The sequence below is a fragment of the Cynara cardunculus genome, assembly GCF_001531365.2.
Source record: "Cynara cardunculus var. scolymus isolate 2C chromosome LG 11, CcrdV1, whole genome shotgun sequence".
In the NCBI taxonomy this organism is placed as follows: domain Eukaryota; kingdom Viridiplantae; phylum Streptophyta; class Magnoliopsida; order Asterales; family Asteraceae; genus Cynara; species Cynara cardunculus.
The window spans coordinates 12744987-12757010 of record NC_037538.1 but is presented as its reverse complement, the minus strand read 5'-3'; positions in this window follow the sequence as shown (position 1 = coordinate 12757010).

Genomic DNA, 12024 nt, shown 5'->3' with positions numbered 1-12024 from the left:
GATTATATATATAATTATATAATATAACTTAATTAAATGATATATATATATATATATATATATATATGTATATTAAATACTAATAATAATTAAATATAATATATTTTTAAAATTGATTTGATGTTTTCTAAATTTTAAAGTGATCCCAATTTCCAACACATTCAACACCCCCCTATAAGGGGTGCCATTAGCACCCCCCAATTTTTATTGTGTTAACTATGTTAACCAAACTAACCAATCATATTTCATCTTTTTATTTAGTTCAAATGTAACTCATATATTTTATACAATGGTATTTAAGTAATTTGTCATTTTATGTAACTCCCAAATAATTAATTRGGAGTTATAAATTTGAAAATATCACAATTGATCATGATGCAATATTGATATTGGGGTTTCACACATGTTCATGTTCTATAATTCACATTTATTTTAATCGACAGTTCTTGCCTTTGACATATAAACACATCAGAAATCACACAGCCTTAGATGTCGTGATTCATAAGTGTTCATGTATATTCAAATCACTAGATGTTCATATGAATACATACATACACACACACAGAACATGTGAAAACATGTGAACACATATGAAAACACACAGCCCTATATGCCTTGGTTCATGGGTGTTCATGTGCATACAGCAGAGTTGGCTCCTAAATATACAAAAGATGTTCATACGGTTCACATGTTGTTCATATGTCTAATTTTTTTTGTTTGATGTGGTTTGAAGATATACACAAGTTGTTCATATGTCTAATTTTTTTTGTTTGATGTGGTTTGAAGATATACACAAGTTGTTCATATGTCTAATTTTTTTTGTTTGATGTGATTTGAAGATATATACAAGTTGTTTATATGTCTGACAACTCGTGTATTAAAGAACCCGTTGATATTTTGTTCACATATGTTAATTGAAAATATTAATTTAATAATTAATTTTTAAATATCATTAAATTACAACTGTTTATTATTCAAATTAACGGTCAAGATCGGTTAATAAAGTTAACACGATAATCTTGGTTAGCATTTGAACCCGCCCCTACGTGTGTAAGTGTGTGTGTGTGTGTAAATATATAGGGTATATTTCAAATACAACAATGTCTATTTGTACAACCAATGTAACCCAATTAATTGAGATATTTATAGAAATGATGATTGTTTATTTATTATGATTTGAATATTTATGGAAGATGAATAAAATTCATTAATTATGATCAATACTTTATATTAGGAAACAATCAAAACTTCTATGAAATCATATATTAATCAAATTAAATGGACGGTTAAGATTGCGTTGTATTGGTTGTACAAATGTAAAGGGTTGTATAGTAACCAACCTATATATATATGTATATATATATATGTATATATGTATGTATCGGTACATATACTCAATGAAACTCGTTAGCGTATCTACAAGTTCTATACTTCTTAAAAAAAAATTGTGGTTCTCAAATGAATTGCACCTTAGGCTATATTTGGCGAATTAGTTGGTAGTTAATAGGTAGTTAATGAACAAATCATGTTTGATAAAAATATAAAAATGACCAAAAGAGTATCTTAAAGAATTCACCAACTATAATATTTTAAAATATAATTGAAACAAATCTCTAATAATATAATATATTAATTAATACAAACAATATGATAAATTCAAAAAATATACAAGTTAAAATGAAAATTATGAAAAATGGTTGATAGTCATAATAAAATTACATTATTTTTAGTGCTTATTTGTATCTTAATATTAAAAAGGTATATTGATTTTGCTGTTTTTCAATTCGTTTTCGGGGCTGTTTATCAAATGTTTATTTGGGTAAGCGTTTACCAAGTCACATTACCTCATCGGATGAATATGGTAAGGACCAAGAATCTTACGTGGTAAGAATGAGACAAAGACCAAGAGTCTTATCCGGTAAGTTAAGACGATGATCTTACCATGATAATCGCTTACCGGGTAAATTGTTACATGCAATGTCGTTTTGATAAACTAAAATCTTATTCATTAAATAAATAATAATGTCAAGTTTTACCAGTAATTATGTACTAGCTAAGTATTTAATAAACGGCTCATTGGTATCTAACTCCATACACAAAACTCACATCCTTCTTTAAAGTAAATATTTTTGATTTATTACGTCATTAAAATTAATTATTAAATAAATAGATTGGGTGACATCATTATAATAAAAAATCATTAATAGAACGCGAAATACGTTTAAACATATTACTTAAGTTTATATAATTAAATAATTGTGTTTTTGTATGTAAATTTTATAATAAGTTGATATGATATTTTTGGACATTTTAACAACAAAAAAAATTATAACTTTTGATATAAAGTTTCTTATTAGGTTATTATATCATGCAATAAAAATGTCAATTTAACACATATTTTGATAAGACACGTTTCAAGTAATGTCATATAAAAATATCAATATAACATTGACAGGCTAGAATCGTTCGTGTTCACCCAGTGGGCACAAAGTCTCCACAGTGGCGGTGCAAGTGCACGCCGACACTATGATCGCTTGCTGCTTGCAAGTAGTAAAGTGGTAAAAAAAGTACTGAGATCGTTTCACAGGGAATTAACTACTGAGATTCAGAGACTTTTCATGAACTTCTTGCTCTAGTTTCGGGTTGTAAATAAAAGTTGGGTTGTTGTTTATAAAAAGACCGAAAGATGACCGAACTAGCGAAATAGCGAAATAACAAAATAAACTTTTTATATTTAAAGAATGGGCATGGGAGCAAGTGTTCCTTAAGATAAAATTAACAATAAAACGATTAGACTTTTATGAGTTGTTTATAAAAATTCCAATCTCTCGAAAGTGAACTTTTACAATCGGGCCTCATAAAATTCCATAAGGTTTTTACATTTACCACTTCGAGACTTGTCGATCTAGCCAAAAAGTAAAAGAAATACGATTCTTACCCAAATCTCTCTGCGATAAGAATACACATCGCTTAACCCTTAGCTAAATACATACAAAATTCGCGTCTCCACGTAATTATCAAAGACTCTCTCGAGTTCTTTGTGCATCACTTAAGTCGTATTTCAGATCCGTCCATCTCTGGGTCTAAAAGTCTAAAATCTAATATTAACACTTCAAAATGATCGGCTTATTCACGTCGAGTTTAAGTCCCGTCTTAAGTGACCAAGTTACGAAGTGATAAAAGATAAAAACACTCAAATATTGTATAAAAAGTCCTAAGTTAAACTCACACTCACACTCATACAAGTAATTTAGCTAGACATAATAAAAGTAATATAAGACATTAAATAATACTGAAATATAAATTGCATTAATACAAAACTAAATTACAAGTAAAAGGAAATAAAATTACAACTAAAAATAAAAGACATTAATTAAAAGCTCAATAATAAAAAAAAGAAGAGAGAGGATACTCTAGAGAGTATTACATGATCATCATATTCATATGAGATGAGATAATGAGATGAGAGATGATGCCTTCCAAAGAGCTCACAATGCCTCCTTATATAGGAGGAAAGGGAGAAAGGACAACCAAAATGATTACCCTAAGGGTAATAATACAAGGCTATAAAAATACAAATAAAATAAAATAGTTACATCAAAACAGCTCATAAACAGCCGGAGGAAATATCTGGAAGTTTCTTAAAGCTACACGTCTTCAAAGAAGCAAAAGCTAACAAAATTCGTGGATTTCCCACAGTGGTGCCACAGTGGGCAGTTTTGCCAGAAAATACAGGTTTTTGGAATAAAATTTCTTCCTTTGTGTTTCATCATCTTTTTAAAACTTTTTAGAAAACAAAAGGGGAAAACAATAAAAATTAAGTATTTAATAATAACAAAAAATGAGGAAATAAATAAGAAATAACTCTTAAAAATAAGAGTTATCAAAAGCATCTTAAGAAAACTTGTCACTACGTCCATAGCTAACCCTAGGGTTTTTGATGTCTATGCAAAAATGCTAAAAAAATGTCTCTATATCTATTTTCTTAAGCAAATGAAACGACGAAATGTATAATTTTTTAACGAGTTTAGAACCTAGTGAAGCTATACTTTTTATTTTGGAAATATGATATAAGAGCATCCACAGTCATGAATCTCTTAAGAAGTTCATGACTTTGCCACATCAGTTTTCTATATATGTCACATCAGTTTGCTCTTTCCTATATATTTTATAAACTTTTTTCTTCCGGTTTATAGTTTATATAATAAAAACTACAATAATAAAAAAATTATAATGATTAAAATTAATCATAATTAAAAGACAATAACTAAAACAACTTTAATAAATCTACAATAATTTTCCGTAAACCGTTCTCAAACATCAATAAATCTACAACTTCAATTAAAATTGGTAATTGATTTAATTTTTTTTAAATTAATTATATATTAAGAAATTAAGAAAATAAGAAATAAGGGTGCGTTTGGTGCGCAGACAGGACTGGACAGGACAGGACGGGACAGGACAGCTGTTCAACGTTTGGTAAGATAGGACAGGACAAGACAGAACATGCTAAAATGACCAATTTACCCCCAGCAAAATAGTCATAGTTAAGCTAGAACACAATTGAATCAGAAAAACACAATTGCATCAATAGTCATAGTTAAGCTAGAACACAATTGAATCAGAAAAACACAATTGCATCAATAGTCATAGTTAAACATGAATCAGAAACCCTAAATCGCCGAATTATAACAAGTTTAAGAAACCCTAAATCGAGTTATGCAAAATCGAGAATGAAATCNNGAAACCCTAAATCGAGTTATGCAAAATCGAGAATGAAATCAGAAACCCTAGATCGAGTTATGCAAAACAGCAAACATGAATCGCCGATTGATGAAGGATAGGTAGGGAAATCGTCGATTGATGGTGTACCTGGTGCGATGGTGTACCTGGTGCGATGGTGCGATGGTGTACCTGGTGCGATGGTGCGATGGTGTACCTGGTGCGATGGTCGATGGAAAGGAAATCGTCGATTGATCGGACTACCGTCGCCTCTGCCGTCGCCGGTCGCCTCTGCCGTCGCCAGTCGCCTCGCCGGTCGCCTCGCCGGTCGCCTCTGCCGTCGCCGGTCGCCGATTGATGAATGGAGGTGCGATGGAGAGGTAGGGGAAGGCGGGAAGGAAGCGATGGTGAGGGTAAACTAGTAAAAAATAGTCTGTTCTACTTAGTTCCAGGTGGTAAGGTAGAACACCCGTGTCCCATCCTTGTTCATGTTAGTTCTACTTAGTTCCATTTAATAACACACCAAACATGGGACAAGTGTGTCCTGTTCTGTCCTGTTCCACCTTGTCCCACGAACCAAACGCACCCTAAATGAACGGTGCAAAATGATTCAAATGGATGAGGGGTGGAGATTTAATATTTTTATAGTTGTGGGACCACATCTTATGGTTTAAGGAGTCGTCCTTATAGAAGAATCGCTCTTCTGATGTACCTACAAGGTCTCAATGGCATGTGAAAGCATAAAGCGGTCCTAGAACTTTTCACCACTAAACCGTTGCGGATGTTTGAAATGGTATTTGGAATTGTTTATTTGAAATAACTTATATTTTTTATAACAATACTTATTAATTTATTATAAGTTAGAAGAGTTTAATTTCTTTAAAAACTTTTTATTACTGGTTTGGTATCGATATAAATTGTTTATCCAAACACTCAAAAGTGTTTATTACCAGTGTTACATCGAAATAAGTTAATAAGTTGTTTTTATAAGCAATCTCAAACACCCTCTAAGTTTCCACCTTTTTTTCACAAGCAAATCTTTCATTTATCAATTTAAACTAATCTAAACCCTTGGATCAAAAATATTCAAATTAACTTTATCATTACATTGAATTTTAGGATTTTCATCCTCTGTAACTTTATCATTACACAGATTTTTAGTGACGTTTTCAGTATTTCAACAAAATCATCAACTAATTCTTCAATAGGATTTTTTAATATTTTCATAAAATTATTAGTATTTTCAATATTTTCATTGAGATTTCATGTCTAACAAACTATCTATTTATCCTTGTAAAAATTGAGCAATTTCTTGTTATCTTTTTTCTGATACAATAAAATATTACATTATAAAAGTATAAACTAAATAAAATTACATTGTTATTCGTTTAATTCTATTTGATGAATAAATATGATTATTGGATAAAAACATTTAAAATATAATATTTAATTTAATTTATTTATTTTACTTTAGTATAATTAATTAATTGATAAATTATTTAATATTAAGTTATAATAAAAAAAAATATTTAAATATAACTTTATCTTCATTTTGATCAAAATATAGTTCTTAGAGATATATGTCACTTAAGAAATTAATTAGAAATTATTATAGTAGAAAATAATTTTTAGACAATTTTTAAAGCAAATGCTATTTGCATTTTTTTATATTAAAATCGAATTAATTCGTGCATTGAAAATATTAAAAAATGAGTTTTGATATTAATGTATATAAGAAAGAAAGTACTAGATATGGTGCATTTAACAATGCACATATTGTGTTTTCTAGGTTGTGCTTTTTGGCAGCTATCTGGCATACTTACCCGGTAAGTGTGGATCGGGTAACTTTCCTCACCTAATGCACATGGCAAGGGCTGAAAATCTTATCCGGTAAGAGTGATGATAGGGATAGAAAGTCTTACCCGGTAAGAGTGATGATAGGGATAGAGAGTCTTACCCGGTAAGTGATGGTGATGACTCTTATCCAAGTAAACATTTATCGGGTAAATTGTTGTATACGGTACCGTTTTAATATACTACAATCTTATTCGGTAAAATAGATTATAGTGTCGACTTCTACCGATAAGCGCTTACCGGATAAGTATTTGGGTAAACGGCCCCTTAGCCTCTCCTTTTTAAAGTACGGTCGCACCAATCCATATGTTCGGACCCACACCCACTAGCTTTTTTTATTATTGATTGACGGCTACAAGAACCATCTCTTTATGTTATGTCGTCATTTCTATTATAAATATTTTGAAAATAGATATATACGTTATCAAATATTATAAAATTAATAGCTTATAAGTTAAAATAATTTCAAAAATTAAGAAAATTTCTTATTGGTTACATTATATGTAAATTAAAACCAAATTTATTAATAATTATGAGAAAACTAGAAATTTGGTGAGGGAAAGAGCCCTCGTGACTCCTTCATGACCAAGTTTTTTAATCCTTAAATTGATCTAATATTGTGTCATAATTTATAAATGAAGTATTTCTCAAAGCATTTTATAATAATTCAGTTCGATTTTGATTTTTGAATGAACTTATTGGAACTGATAAGAAAGTTATTGGTCTAAGATTTTATTTTTGAAACATCCTAAGAATAGCATGCATCACTGGTCCACAAATTCAGTTTTGAGTCTGGTTCCTCTTATACCGTTTACATGGATCTCAATCCAGAGGCGGAGGTTAGGGTTGGTGAAAGACTTTGGTCAAGTCCCATGCGAGAAAAGCCAAGAAAAAGGCTGAACCAGGACAAAACAGTGGTTGTCGCGACCTGGCCCACGATACAAGCCATAGCTGAAAAGTCGCGTGGTTCACTGTGATCTGGAGTTCGAGAGACATAAAGTCCCGCAACTAGGCACACGGGCTATACCATAGGAGAAGTCGTGTGGGGCACTGTTGAGTTAAGATTTGGTGTTGGCAACCAGCATCACAATTTGAGTCGCGGATGTGGTCGTATGAATCATGTTGACCGTTAAAAACCCCTTTTGTTAGGGTTTCTTCTCATTTACTCTTCTCATCCCCTTCTCTCTTCACTGAAGCCGAATAAGGTACTTTCAGCATTTAAGGCACTTTAAAGCAAGGATTCAAGTATACTGGGTCAAGATTAAAAATCTCCTCGATTTCCTATATGTTTTGCTTGGTTTTTAGGTTATCTTCAAAACCTAGTGAAGTAAGTTCATTCTAACATTTTAAACTGTTATACATGTCAAAATACTGTGTTTTAGTCTCCTAAACATCCCTTTTGATTTATTTTACGTATTTATGAACTTTGTTCAATTTTGGGTATTTCAGGAGATTTAAGGGTTTTTTTCCCGATTTGACAAAATAAAGGTTTAATGGTTTGATCGTGTGGTAAAAACATGAGATATCATCTTAAATATGATATGTTGGGTTATAAAACTTATGACTTTTGTGAGATCTATCAGAAATGACTTTGATCTTGAACGAGATAAATTATTGGTACTTGGAAGAGGAAATTATTTGGGTTTTGAAACCTATGAAACCATATCTCAAATAATATGCTTAGACTATAATGGAACAGATCCATAGGCATATAAGTCGATTGATAGTTTGTAACCATATAATAGCTAGATACGATTAATGAATAACAGAAGGACTCAAGCTATAACTCGTGGGTGGTTGAACTTGATGACTGTGCGACGTGTAATGATTTGATTCTAGCAATTAACCACATCTTAGTTCATTGGAGGGCTTGGACTATAGACCGAGGGTCATTGAACTCGATGGCCAATGTTACGTAATAAAGGCTCTAGAACATAGATTTGTGACCTATTTTTGTGTTGAGCCACGATCAATGGAAATTGGGTCTTTCTCTGTCGTCGCAAGACGTAATGTTGGCTTTATAGTCTTTTATGTTGGGATTGCTTGAACATTTTTCTCGTCAATCTCTATATTCCCGGTTTCATGATTTCTAACTGTATTTACTAAACTATTTCATCTCACTAAACGTTAAACCTATCACTTTTCTTAAATGACATGTATATCAGGATCTTCAGATGGTGGGGATCCCAAGTTTTGAGGGGAGCATTGTTTGTTGCTAGGGACATTTGGAGATACCACTTTTGTAGATACTTAACGTCACACATCGAATAGTATTCTTTTGAAGATTGTAGAAACACCTGATATCATTAGTTGTCGGCCTCTAACAACTCCACAGTTATTATTATTATTATTTTGGTTTAATATTTATCCATAGTTGTTAAGAGATGAGCTAATCAGTTATTAAATAAAAAATGAAAAATACATCCTAACCAAGACGCCAAATTCCAATATAATCTACCTAATTCCAATATATGAACATGAGAGTTACGGAATTCAAACTCGGGTCTAAGGTGGAAAAAAAGTTTTTCAAACCAACTCTAACAGGAAAAACTTATGTCTTCATTGCAGTTTCAAAATATATCTCGTGACACACAACAAACTGATGCAATGAGATTTTTCACGACCTTATAATTTTTTATACAACAATGGAATAACGAAGTGGTTGCCCATGCCCACCACATGTACCACTTGGGTGCGTCCCTGTCATTAGGGACCGTTTTTGTTTGGTTTGTAAGGTTTGTAAGGGATTTGAAATTGAAATCGAATCTCATGTTTGGTTCAATGAAAATCCGAAATTAATATCCAAGAATTTCATTTAAATCCCATAAACATTGGATTTAAAAATCTCGAAGGGGTAGTTGATATTTTATAGAATTTTGTATGATTTGTTTGAACTGATGTTTTCAAATATGTTAAAAACAATATTATATAGGGTTAAATCTATGAAATAACAACCTATTTTCATTTTTTTTTATTATAGCATTATACTTTTGTTTTTCTTTATTACAATAATGTACTTTCAAATTATTTTTTATTAATGCATCGTACTTTAAAAAACCTACCCATTATAGCAATGAGTAACCTGTTACCTTTTAAACCGGTTAACCCTTTGACTTTTTTTGCTTGTGCGGCTTTAATGAGATGATGTGGATGACACATCATTTGATGACTTAACTAAAATAAAAATAAAAATTTATTTCAAATTATTATTAGTGATATTCATTTTTCAAAATGTTTTTTTTGACTTTTTCTTATTAAATTGCGTGCAAATTAAATATTCTAGAGTAAAATATTTCTTAAATAAATATGATACATTATTTTCGAGATATATTTTATTTGTAAAAAAGGTAACACTTATTTTATGCTGTTAAAAAAAATATCTTTTAAAGTTCTTTTTAAATGTTAACAAAATAAATTGTGATCTACAATTTTTTAATGTTGTCATATTAATAAATAATTCAAAAAAATCTAATTAATTTAATATATTTATACGTCAAGTAAAAGTTTTTAAACAAATATAATACATTCTTTAAGAGATAATATTATTTGGTAAAAAAAGAACAATTCTTATTTTCTTTTTTTTAAAAACACATATTTTTTTAAAATATTAGTGAGATAAGTTGTGTTCTACTAGTTTTATTGATATTGGTATATTAATAAATAATTTACAATTTTTTTTAGTTCATTTAATATATTTATTAAATAACATGTAAAAAATCTAAATATTAAAATTAAAAGTACAGTGTTTAATAAGAACTAATATATGCTATAATAAAATAATTTTGAAAGTACAATAGTGTAATAAGAAACTCACATCACTATAGTACATGTGGACAACATACGTGGACAATGAGGTGACATGAAAACCTGGTATAATGGGTAAATATAAATCAAAAAGTTACCCACTGTTATAATGGGTAAATTTTTCAAAATACAATGTCCTAATAAAAAATAGTTTGAAAATATGATATAATAAATAAATTTATGAAAGTAGATTGCTATTTTGTGCCTTTACCCTATTTTATAATAATCAATTAACAAAAAATATTTAATTATTTAATGTTTTTTTTAATAAATTATGCATCAAACATACACAAAATTTAAAAAATATTCCAATTTCAAATTATTCTACAAAATCCAAATCAAATACCCCCTAAACTTACCCACCTAACATATCATAAAGTTACGTCATACATTCTAAATAAGTATATCAACTTTTTTTTATTAACCTGGATATCCAACCTGCTATGTGAGTCGACTAATTCCTGAACGATCACCTGCTTTACGGATAGCTTAGAGTCACTGCATTTGAACCTCCGTGGCCACAAGAGGATTTTTATTCCTTCTTGAATTTGAATTTGAGACCTCCAGTTACTTTTGACCTTTGAAGCCAAGCTCAAGCCAAGCAGACACCATCTTTTTAACCTATAAGTATATCATGTTGCCGCTTCCAAAAACATTACTCAATAAAATATAGATAAATTAATTAAAATATCCATTTTGATCGGTTGGTTTCACCTCTTGATCATTTTTACAATATTTACAAAAATAGTCTTAGGTCCGCAATTTTTAATTTTTTTACGGACTTGGGTTAAAAATATTACTTTTTTTTACGGATATGGATTAAAAGTGTAATATTTTTTTTACAAACATGGGTAGAAAGTGTAAAAGAAATTTGTCATTTAGTTGGGTCCTCAATTACGGATGTAGGTTTTTACAGACCCATGACTATTTTGGTGAACTTAAAGATAAAATGTGAAACCAACACTAAAAAATGGTTATTTTAATAAATTTCTTTAAAATAATTTGGCGTCAAATTATTGAATCAGTCACACCAATAAAAACAAAATAAAATAATGTAGCTGAAAACCGAACAAATCATTACACTCTCATGTTAAAATCAACTTCTTTTACGTCAGTAACACCGATAATCTTGAAGTTAGGAACATAAAAAGGTGCAAGAAACTCGAAAGCAGAATCTGTGATACAGGATTAAGGTGAAAAAGCAAAAGATGGATGAAAACTCAAACCAATCCATGACATATATTTAAACACACAAAGTTAATTTGTAGCAAAAGAAAACCCAAAACGGGACAAGCAAAATCAGTATTTGAGGAGGTATCACACGTAATGTAATGCTTAAAGCATATCTATGTCCACTATGCCCCAATGTGTATATCCTCTTTAACCACTCTTTTGTCACGTGATATACTTCATATCGTCTGTAATTGACACGTTACTATTACTCAAAAAGAGTAAGTATTCTTGTAAAAAAGTTAGGAGTTAAAATAAGAAACATAAAAAAGATCTAAACATCATTTTTAATTTCATTTCAACCCCATGAATTGGTTTTGATATGAAACTTAATCCGGTTCATTAATGTTGATCCTCAACTAGAATTGATCCAATGGTAGAGATCCCTCCTTACAATTCTCACCATAACTTCTT